Source organism: Artemia franciscana, chromosome 3, assembly GCF_032884065.1.
Source record: "Artemia franciscana chromosome 3, ASM3288406v1, whole genome shotgun sequence".
NCBI lineage: Eukaryota > Metazoa > Arthropoda > Branchiopoda > Anostraca > Artemiidae > Artemia > Artemia franciscana.
The window spans coordinates 54,087,750-54,099,494 of record NC_088865.1 but is presented as its reverse complement, the minus strand read 5'-3'; positions in this window follow the sequence as shown (position 1 = coordinate 54,099,494).

Below are 11,745 nucleotides of genomic sequence, written 5' to 3'. Positions count from 1 at the left end.
ATCCAAACGCACTATGTGCGTGTGGGTTGTCAAATGGCATGTCTCAGGGATGACTAACGTTATTAAGTTGAAACTTTTCTGGTAATGATGAAGGGAGATCAATTGGCCAAAAGGCAATATGTGTACACGAACACGGTCAAAATAAAGAGAATTAAAAGATTAATTCCTACTTTCTTCAATCCTCATTCTATATTCATCTGAAGGTTCGAGGAGAGTTAGACATTTTGAGCATCAAAATGAAAGCTTTTGTGGCCATTGGCATCCCCAACACTTAAACAATGATCCACCACCCCTCCTGAATAATAGAAGTAGTTGCATCCGCTATTTAATGTTAACCAAAAAATTTCAGATAGTTATGGTAGCAGTCATGAAGAAATAATTGATCCGCGGCTAAATTGGTAAAATAGACTCAAGAGCTTGCCAGAGAAGCATACAATACCATGCTCACTCACCTTTATTCATCTTGTATTGTAGCAATAACTTAGTATAAATGTTCTAACTCGCTTCTCTTTTTTTTACTCCGCTTATTTGTTTTCATTTTTATAAAGCAGACAGAAAATAAATTACTACTATAATAGCTGATTCGCTATTATGTCAAATGTTCATACACAATTTCGTGGATTATGGACTACGTTAAAATTTAGAAGCGAATGCGCCACCGTGCAGCATTACTTCCTCAGAAACTAGATGGCACAATATACAGTTTTTCATTACTTTCAAATTGATGGGATATCTCTGAACTTTCAATTTATAGCAACTTGGCCCTCTTCAGGGCGAAATCGTAGCAAGTGCTATAAAACTTGTTTATAAGTTTATGACGTAAGTTATAAGTTGATAACTTGTTATTTTCTTCTGACACAAAATGACTAACACATAACTAATGCAAAGGCACATAGAATGAAATTCATTGAAACAAAAAAGAAAAAATATTGAATATATGACTCTGTGGAAGAACTCGGAATTGTGACAACTTATTTACAACAGAAAATATTTACAAATTTTCATGATATATAGCAAAACTACATGTAATCAATGAAATTCAATTTTCAAAATCTTGAATTTCCAATCGACCAATAATAAATCAAATTTGTTTAAACATGTTTCTTTAAGGGCTCAATTAAAATTTGTCATAGCACCAGTGAAGCGGTATGACACCTTGAGTAGTGAAATAAATAGGCGAGAAATGACGCATACCGAGATGCTTTTGGAGAAAAAATAAAACAAATTTTGAGTAGGAAATAGGACTCACAGCCTTAATACTAGGAGGGATCCACCCTTGACCCAAAAATTTTTTTTGTGTAAATACTAGGTTTAGACAAAGAACAGCCGAGGTATTGTCTTCGGCATTGATGAACTGTCGGTGTCAACGTTGGTATATAACTTCTATTTCTTATTAGGTTGGCCAGTTCAGAAATCAACACAATACAGCTTTAATCGGCATTGTACAAACATTACTACCAGTGCTACTACTATTATCAAGGCTAAATAATAAATAACTAAATAAATCATAAGAACTAAATCATAATATACTACCTGCACGAAGGTTTTCAACACGGCTTCAACACAGCTTATCAGCAATATCTCAGGAACGGTTTTGGGTACTAAATTGAAATTTCTAGGGCAAACGGGTGGGAATCTTGAACTAACCAAAAGGCATTGTGTTTATACCACTACTGCTTTTAATACTACCTTTACTGGTACTATTACTAACACTAGGGCTAAGGGTGTTAAGTTGAGCTTCATACTGTCAGTGAAAAAGACATTCATATTTTCAGTGAAACAGACAGCCTTCACATCTGATCTTTCGAGATAACAACTGACTCAACAACCATTTAGGCTTCTAAGCATGTTTCTATTGATTTTATGAAATTAATGTTCTTTGGGATTTATATTTTTCGGGAATTTCTGGATCTTTGGGATCTGGATTTCGGGAATTTCTTGGCTTGTTTCCAAGAATTTCAAGAATGATTCGTTATCTGGTATTATGTAACTTTTCATGTTATCAGTGAAACAAAACAGCACATCCTGTGACAACACATCCTACCACATCTGGTCTTTTGAGATGACAACTGAGTCAACAACATATTTTAGCTTCAAAGTAGTATTCCATTGATTTTATGAAATTTATAAGGTTATTTTTGGACTTCGAATTTTTCGGGGGTGTGCCAAGAATGTCTTGATATGTATCTGAGAACTTCAACTTACTCTGGCAGCCCTTGTCCCGGTGTGCCATTGGAGTTGCCAACACCTTTTTTGGCATCATTCCAAGAATATGCATCCTTGTTTCTGAGAATTTCTTGGGAATGATGCGTTACCTGGAATTGCGTAATTATTCATGTTGTCAGTGAGACAATACAATACATTTGTGACAGCCCTCACATATTGTATTTTAAATTAACAACTAAGTCAACAACATTTTTAGCTACTAAGCAGTTTTCTATTGATTTTATTAAATTTATGTTTTTTTCGGGACTTTCAATTTTTTGGGACTTAGAATTATTTTGGGACGCCGATATTTTCTCGGTATGTTTTCTATAATTTCAGAAATGATGAATGAAATGGTATTGCGTAATTGTTTCTGTTTTCATGAAACAATCAATATATCCTGTGACAACCCTAACATCTGATCTTTTGAGACACAGGTGCCATGGCAGCCCATACTGCGATGTACTATTAGAGTTCCTAACACCTTTTTTGGCATAATTTCAAGAATATGCATCCTGGTCTCCGAAAATTTCTTGGCATGTTTCCGAGAATTTCAAGAATGATACGCTATCTAGTGTTGCGTAAACATTCATGTTTTCAGTGAAAAAATACGATGCATACTTTGACAGATGACATTTTTTGGTCTTACGCATTTTGGACTTATTTTTTTTGGACCCAAATAGCATATTATAACATACTAAGAAGTTCAAGAAATTCTAAATACAGAAAAAATAGAAACAATTCTAAGTAAAAAAAAATATAAATATAATAAAATCAAGGAAAACTGCTCAGAAGCTAAAACTGTTGTTGACTCAGTTGTTATCTTTAACGACCAGATGTGAGTGCTATCACAGGATTCATTGTATTGTTTTACTGACGACATGAATGATTATGCAATAACACGTAACGCATCATTCTTGAAATTCTCGGAAACATGCCAATAAATTCTCGGAAACCGTGATTTATATTCTAAAAATGATACCTAAAAATGTGCTAGCATCTCCGATAGTATATCGAGGTATGGGTTGCCCAATATCTGTGTCTCAAAATACCAAATTTGAAGGCTGTCACAGGATGTATTGTCCCCAAAAAGTCTAAGTCAAATAAAACTAAAAATAATTTTATATCTTAAAAAACAGAAATTTCATAAAATCAATGGAAAACTGCTAAGAAGTTACAAATGTTGTTGACTCAGTTGTTACCTCAAAGGACCAGATGTGAGGGCTGTCACAGGATGTATTGTATTGTTTCATAGATAACATTAATGACTACGCAATACAACATAATACTTCTTGAAATTTTCAGAAACATACTAAGAAATTTTTGACGTCATAAAATAGTTCTCAAGTCCCCAAAAATATGAATTTTATAAAACCAATGGAAAACTACTTAGCAGCTAAAACTGTTGTTGACCCAGTTGTTAGCTCAAAAGGCCAGATGTAGTGGCTGTTACAGGATATATTGTGTTGTTTTACTGACAAAATGAATGATTACAAATACTAGATATTATGTCTGTCTGTGCGTCTATGTGACTTTTTTGTACGTTGATACCAGATAACTTGCGAAAGCTAGATTCTTTTTTGTTGGCCAAAGTGACCAGGTTCACTTTGTGTAGGTGTGGATGGTAACTGGGAAGAGGGGGATGTGCCTATAGAGAAACATATGAAATACTTCGAAAGATGTCATTTTGTTCGAAGAGTTCATGTGAGAAACCTTCCCGTCAAACCTTCTGCTTTAACTGGAGGTTTTCACATTTGTGAGTGATGTATGTGACTGCGTTCCTGTGAGTAAACAAATTCTATTTAAAAAACATTCTGTCCCAAGAAATTCTCAGTCCCAAAAAAATGTCACTGAAAACATCGTTTATCTAATAGTAGAATCACACATATTTGTACCATCTTAAGTTTCTATTTTTTAATATATCGTAACTGATTTAAGTTTGTTAGAACTATATTTAATGTGATTTTTAGACGTGGAAAATAAATTTGAAAAATTGAAAAAGTAAAAATGTCACTACAAACATTGATTTTCTAATTGAAAAATCATGACTGCCATATTTATTTCAACTTCATTTTGTATTTTTTTAATCATGTGTGAATTTTTCTTTGCTATAAGTATATTTAGTGTGATTTTGAGACATAGAAAAAGTTGAAAAATTTCAATGTTCAAGAAATTTGGAGGGGGGGTCTGAAGTGGGGAGAGATGGTCATTTGGTCCCTTAAGGGGTCATGGGACCCTTTAGAGGGACAGGGACTCCTGGAGGGGGACATCGAGCCCTGCAGGAGAACCTGGGGACCCAAACTCATGCGCAAGCCCCGGTAATGGAAAATCAGTGTGCTTGGGACAATTAAATTACAAAAATGATTTCTTGCCGGTTGTAGTCATTACAATTTTTAGTACCATTAACATTTGGGTATCAAAACAAATGTCTTTTTCCTCAAAAGAACAGTGTGCTTGATACCATTTGAGCACAAAACAGATCTTTTTCAATTGTATATTAGAATCCATATAAACACTTCGTTTATTAGATATCATGTCACTTCAAGTTCACCTGAATTATTGAAAAAACTACTTGACAGACGAAACTCAGACAATAATGTTTCCAGAAATTTCCTTATCAACCGGAAATTGAGTGCTAGGAGTGGTGGGAGTAAAATACACTTGTATCTGCGTAGGCATCCAGAGGTAATATGTGCTCGAAAAGATGGGATACCTCTGCACTTGTATTTATGGCATTATTTCATCAAGAAAATAGGTACGTAATATTTTCGGCAAAATATTATGACTGTCGTAGACCAGAGGTGAGGGATTGGTAGTTTCGTTTGGCTGTAGTATATGGCTACGACCGGAGTAAAGGTAAATACAAGGGATTAAAAAACTGCCAGCATCAGGATTCGAGTGGGTATGGGTGTCGTAGGACATACTAAGGGTATACTACTAATTGGCAAAGTTCATGACTTGCAGCCCTTCCCATTGGGACTTTGAGGGGCGAATCCATCCTCAAATACATAGTTATTAGATGTTTCGACTATGCTAAAAAACGGCTATCGCAAAATTTTGATCAGGGGACTTTGGGGGAAAATGAGCGTGGGAGCTACCCTCCGATATCTTTGGTCACTTAAAAAGGGTTCCAGAACTTTAGATTTCCGATCCAATGAGTCCTACCTAGATCTTCTACGACCACTGGTTCAGTACGATCACCCCCTGGGAAAAAAACAAACACGCATCCGGCAAGCACCCATTTCTGGCAAAATATACAAAATTCCTTACTTTTGTACATAGAAGCTTGAAACCTTATAATAGGGTTTTCTGGTATGCTGAATCTCATGGTGTCATTTTCATTCAGATCACTTGATGTTTTAAGGGTGTTTCCCTACTTTTTTCAAATATCGGGCAAATTGTCTCAAGCTCATAACTTTTGATGAGTAACATTAAACTTGAAAAATTTTACTTATTTTGAATAACCATGAAAAGTCGATTCTTTTGATATATCTATTGTTATCAAGACTCCGTTTCTTATTGTTTTCATTACTATTGAGCCAAATTGCTCCTTACTCCTTACTACATCGTTCCTTACAAATCACATAGTTCGTTACCACGAAATGTTTGATTTTGATATTTATCGTAATTTCTGTTCATTTTGTTTTCATTTATTTATTGATAGTGTTTTATGGTGGTTTTATGCTTGAAATATTATTTGAATTTATTTCTCCTCGTCTTTGGTTTTATGTTTCCCTCTTTATGTTTCCTTAAAAAAAACTTCTCTTGTAGATTTTTTCTAATGAATACTTTTAAGTAACAATAGACACATATTGCATAAGAAAATTAGAGAAAAGTCAATATACTTATCTTGATGGTGAAACCTATTCTAATCATTTTGAATAGCCGTAGGGGCATTAACTAATACTTTGTAGATTGTAGATGAATAGGCTATTATACAAGATACAGAATGATATTACAATATGGTATATTATGATGTTTCATTATAATAATAAATTTATAATATCAAAATATGATAAATCAAGAATAAGGAATATAAATAACATTTGATAGAACAAATAATGATAAATGGGGGTAATCGTAAAAAAATTAATGTATAATATAATTAATATAGCAATAAATTAATAGATGAGTGCCTTTTTAGATAATTGTCAAATTCTAAACTGCAGTTTTGACTTGAAGCATATCTAACATTTTCAGCTTAATTAGTTCAAAGCCTATAGGAGTAATTTCCTCGTTAGATATTTCTTAGGCTCTGTATCATGCTTTAAATTTTTTGACATTCTTTCTAGTAAGGAAGCCATATGGAATTTGTATGCCCTGCAATAGTATTCGTTAGAGAAACATACACTTTTGTGTCCAGGCTTCTTATTTTTTAATCCTTGTGAACTTCAACATCGTTTTGCAAGCCTACTACTACTACTACTACTACTACTACTAACAACTCGACACAGCACCAAGCCACCTGAGAAAAACACAGCCATCCATGCTTCTACTCCATCCCAGTCTATTCAATGCCTCCCTCTTTAGACCCTCCTAGGAATTTCCCATTTCCCTTAAGTCTTTCTTTATGATATCCTCCCACCCCAACCGCGGACGACCTGCTTTCTGTTTAGCCCTAGAGGGTTGGCCGAGAAGGAAAACCTTTGATGATCTGTCATCCTTCATCCGCAGAACATGCCCTAGCTTCTCAACCTATTTCTCATTATATTGTGGAAAATAACTTGTGAAAGTGGGATTGAGCCCCACTTTTCACACTGCCTACTGTTTGAATAATGGTTAGTCAGCCGAGTACCCTTTTATTTTTGAGCGTCCATGCTTCAGAGTCATATCTGACATTTGTCATCACTGCAGCTTCCAATATTCTAATCTGGGTTTGGGGACGTTTCTTCCTATTCTTTATAAAATTTTTTGACAAACTTTCTTTTCAAACTTTTTCAAATGTGAAAAAGCACCCTGAGGCTTGGCTATTCTAATTTTCAAATCTTCACTGCTCCCACTGTTATTACTAATAATACTACCAAGGCAAGTGAAGTTGTCCACATGATCAATCTTTTCGTTACCCAACGTCACCTTCCCATCTTCACTTAATCCTAGCCTTAGTGACTTAGTCTTCTTAATAATTATTTTCAGACCTACTAGCACCCTGAGCTGTCAAAACCTCTAAAAGTTCATTTATTTTGCTCACACTGTCATCTAGGATGCTTAAATCATTAGCATTATCTAAGTTCAGGAGAGTTTTTTCCTCCCCATTTAATTCCGTGCTCTCCCGTTGCCTTTCCTGTGCTTCTTAAGACAAAATCCATCAAAATGATCCATATAGAGGGAGATAGGACACAACCTTGCTTAACTCCCGATTTAATACGAAACCTTTCGCTAACCTCATTTACTGCTTTAACCGCAGCAGTGTTACTCTCGTACATAGTACTGATCACTTTAATCTATTTTTCTGGTATAGCATACAAGTGTAAGACCTTCGCTAAAGCTTTCCAACCAACAGAATCGAACACTTGCTGAAAATCTATAAATTGAGGACCAAAGATTTTTGATGCCTCAGGTGCTTCTCAATTATTAACCTAAGAGTGAAAATTTGGTCGACACATTCTCTACCTTTTCCAACATCACACTGTTCTTCTCTTAAAACTTCGTCTACAGCATTTCTCATTCTAAAAAGAATCATATTATTATGTAATTTGCCACCTACAGAGACCAGAATAGTCCTTCAATAATTACCACACTCACTCTTATCCCCTTTCTTATACAGTAATTTAAGCAAGGTTTTCCTAAAATCTCTAGATACTTCCGCTTTTTCAAAAATCACATTCATAATCTTCAGTAACGTACTTCTAACCTCAGAGCTGCTATATTTATGAAAAAAATTTACCACACCATCAGCACCTGGAGCCTTATTATTTATTAATCTTTTTAACAATGTTGCTAATTCTTCCTAACAATAGAAATCCTTCTTCACATCCAAGGTATCACAAATTTTTTCATTTTCCTCTATATATTTTTCTGCAGCTCTATCTCGGTTTAGCACATTCTCAAAATGTTTCGCCCATCTCTATTTAACTCTTTTCTTATCACTGTATGTGACCCCGTTCCGTCCCACAAGAAATATTATTTTGAGAACTGTAATGGCAAAATAAAGTTAAGACGGTTGACTTACTTTGGGTTTTATATCATTCTAAACATTATGATATTCCAGGTTCACCGGCGTCTTTCTGAAAGCCCGCCCTGGTAATCCCAACTAGTCTTTTTAATCTCTTTAGTTACTGAGTCAATTGGTAGCTTGTGTTGGTCTTTCAAGCTTAATTATGACTGAGAAACTATGATGACTTAGTATCAGCACTTTGTATGAGTCATGACATGAGCTAACTGAAGCCTTTCCCATTGATTTCAATTTATGGACACTCTAAATTAAATTTTTAGGTTCCATTGGTTGATTGGCCCATATCAATATTGGTTTTCGAAAGAGGAAAGTTGATCTCTTTTATGTATATACGATTTTCAATTAGTTCATCTGAGACTTTTGAAAGGTTCTTATAAGCTTACCTTCCTGGATTTGATACTTCGGTAAAAAAAATAAATCATATTTTCTACGCTTGACGTTAGTTATTCCCCTACCTTTTAGACTAATGAAGAAATTTTTAGGTTAACTTTATCATAACATATACTGGAAGGACCCATTCCCCTCCAAAGGTATATAAAACTAGTGGTAACGGAGGAATTATAAGGTTTTTCTCTTTAAAGAAGGGTTTTTCAAATTTAACCTCTGTCTCAATGATTTATTTGATTTCCAAGGCTCTTTTTGTTAATAGAATTTCTTAAACATAGAGATTGATTGATCTTAGCCTCAAAATGTTTATATGGCCCTTGTTCGCCAAAGATTATCTTTATTGTTTTGGCTAAACCGTCATTAAGAAATTTCGGCTCAAGTAGGACTACTGCTATAATTGGTAGTATTGTCTCCTTGTGTGTTGCTTCTGTATTATAGCGACTTCACTCAAGAAGTGAAGTTAAGCTAATCTTAATGATATATACCAGAATATGATGAAAAAACAATCCTCTTAAGGATAAAATTATGGAAACTACAGAAGAAAATTGTGGTTAAGCAGACCGTGCAAAACGCGTTATATTAAATCATGGCCGTATCAACGATTCTTTTTCGGGGTGTGGAGGAGGGTTACACAATTTTTTTTTTGAGAGGGGGGTTAGGGGTTGTGGCACAAAAAACTTTAAAAACAGCATCAAAATTTGTTTATTTTCATTTTTGTTACGTTTTTAAGGGTCGGGCGAACAATTTCGGGGGGAGGCTGGGGGTCATACCCCCTATCCCTTCCCCTTGATGTTGCCTTGTGTTAAATACCTGATCTAACCTAATCACCTCTATATATTAAATATTTAATAAAAGTATACCTATATCGTAGTTTTTCTCAATAAAACTAAGCAAATTATAACCTACTGCAAGCAGAAAAACCGGTTTTTCTCAGATCTTACAGATCGAAAGTCTCGAATGGGGTCGCTATGATACATAAGTATCCCTTGCATCAAGATGATGTATAGCAGATGAGTATGTTGTCGTTGAAAACTTTCATTGCTTTTTGGGGGAGATTCCCTAGCCCATTAGGGCACTTGGTCCTGTACTTAGAAGACACAAAAGTAAACTCAGTCAAGATATTTGTACTGTTTTTATGTGGCTCGCTAATGCCATTCTCATTTTAGTTGATTTATGATCAGAAAAATTATCTTATTTTTTAGAGATTGTCAAAAACTGTCCATGGAAGGTTGTTTTATTTTTGGTTTGAACTCTAGCTAACATCCAGTGACCCCGGGCGCCAAAATCCCCATTATCAGGAACCTTAAAAGAAACTAATGAAATAGAATTCGCTCAGACTAAAAGAAATGATAGAACATTTAAATCTATTCCAAAAAAAAACGCTTAATGAATTTAAATCAGAACGATATATTTCTAATGGTCTTCAAGCGAGAGCCTTATACTGTGCGTAGTTATCCACTCAAAAACTACCGATTAAACAATGCTCCGATTATAACACCAAGATGCGATTTCTACAATAGAAAGTCACTGGTATTTTGTCAATAGATTTTCCGATTTCTGTATGCCACCCTCTTTCCGTCTAGTCCTTACCACTCTGTCCACTGCTGTACGTGGATACTAGCTATTGTGATTTCATTATCCGCGAAATCTCCTTCAGCTCTTTCAAACAGTTCGTGGTAACGACCGGTAACGACAATTGTCAATTTGGCAATTATAATTGCCAAAAAGGCAAGGTAGAACCTCCAACAGGTTCAACCTGTAAGGAGCGACCTGTAAGTAAGGAGCGACCCGGCTCAATAGTAAACGAAAGCCTAAAAATCTGAATATTGATGCTAAAAGATACATCAAAAGAAATCGGATTTTCATAAGTTTCATCAAATTTAGTCTTTATCATCAAAAGTTACGAGCCTGAGAAAATTTACCTTATTTTGGAAAATAGGGGGAAACACCCCCTTAAAGTCTTGGAATCTTAACGAAAATCACAACATCGCATTCAGCGTATTAGAGAACCCTATAGCAAAAATTTCAAGCTCCTATCTATAAAAATGTGGAATTTCGTATTTTTTGCCAGAAGACAGATCACGGGTGCGTGTTTATTTGTTTGTTTTTTTTGTTTTTTTTCCCAGGGGTCATCGTATCGACCAAGTGGTCCTAGAATGTCGTAAGAGAGCTCATTCTAATGGAAATGAAAAGTTCTAGTGCCCTTTTTAAGTGACCATAAAAATTGGAGGGCACCTAGACCCCCTCCCACGCTCATTTTTCCCAAATTCAACGGATCAAAATTTTGAGATAGCCATTTTGTTCCACATAGTCGAAAACCATAATAACTATGTCTTTAGGGATGACTTACTCCCCCACAGTCCCTGGGGGAGGGGCTGCAAGTTACAAACTTTGACCAGTGTTTACATACAGTAATGGTTATTGGGAAGTGTACAAAGACGTTTTCAGGGGGATTTTTTTGGTTTGGGGGTTGGGTTGAGGAAAGGGGGCTATGTGGGAGGATCTTTCCTTGGAGGAATATGTCATGGGGGAAGAGAAACTCAATGAAAAGGGCGCAGGATTTTCTAGCATTACTATAAAAAAAAACAATGAAAAAATAAACATGAAACAGTTTTTTCAATTGAAAGTAAGGAGTAGCATTGAAACTTAAAACGAACAGAGATAATTAAGCATATGAGGGGTTCTAAAAATACTTCAGCATAAAGAGCAATGTATTTAGGAGGAAATAAATACATCGCTCTTTATGCTAAAGTATTTTTAGTAATTTCAACTACTTATTCTACGGCCTTTCTGATTCAGGGGTCATTCTTAAAGAATTGGGACAAAACTTAAGATTTAGTATAAAGAGTGAGGTATTAACGAGGGGACCCACCCCCTCATGTACATAATAAAAATATAAGAATATAAAAGTTTGTTACGTAAGTTAATTCGTAAGTTACGTATATTTTTTACTAATAAAACGTTCGTTAAAAATTAAAAGT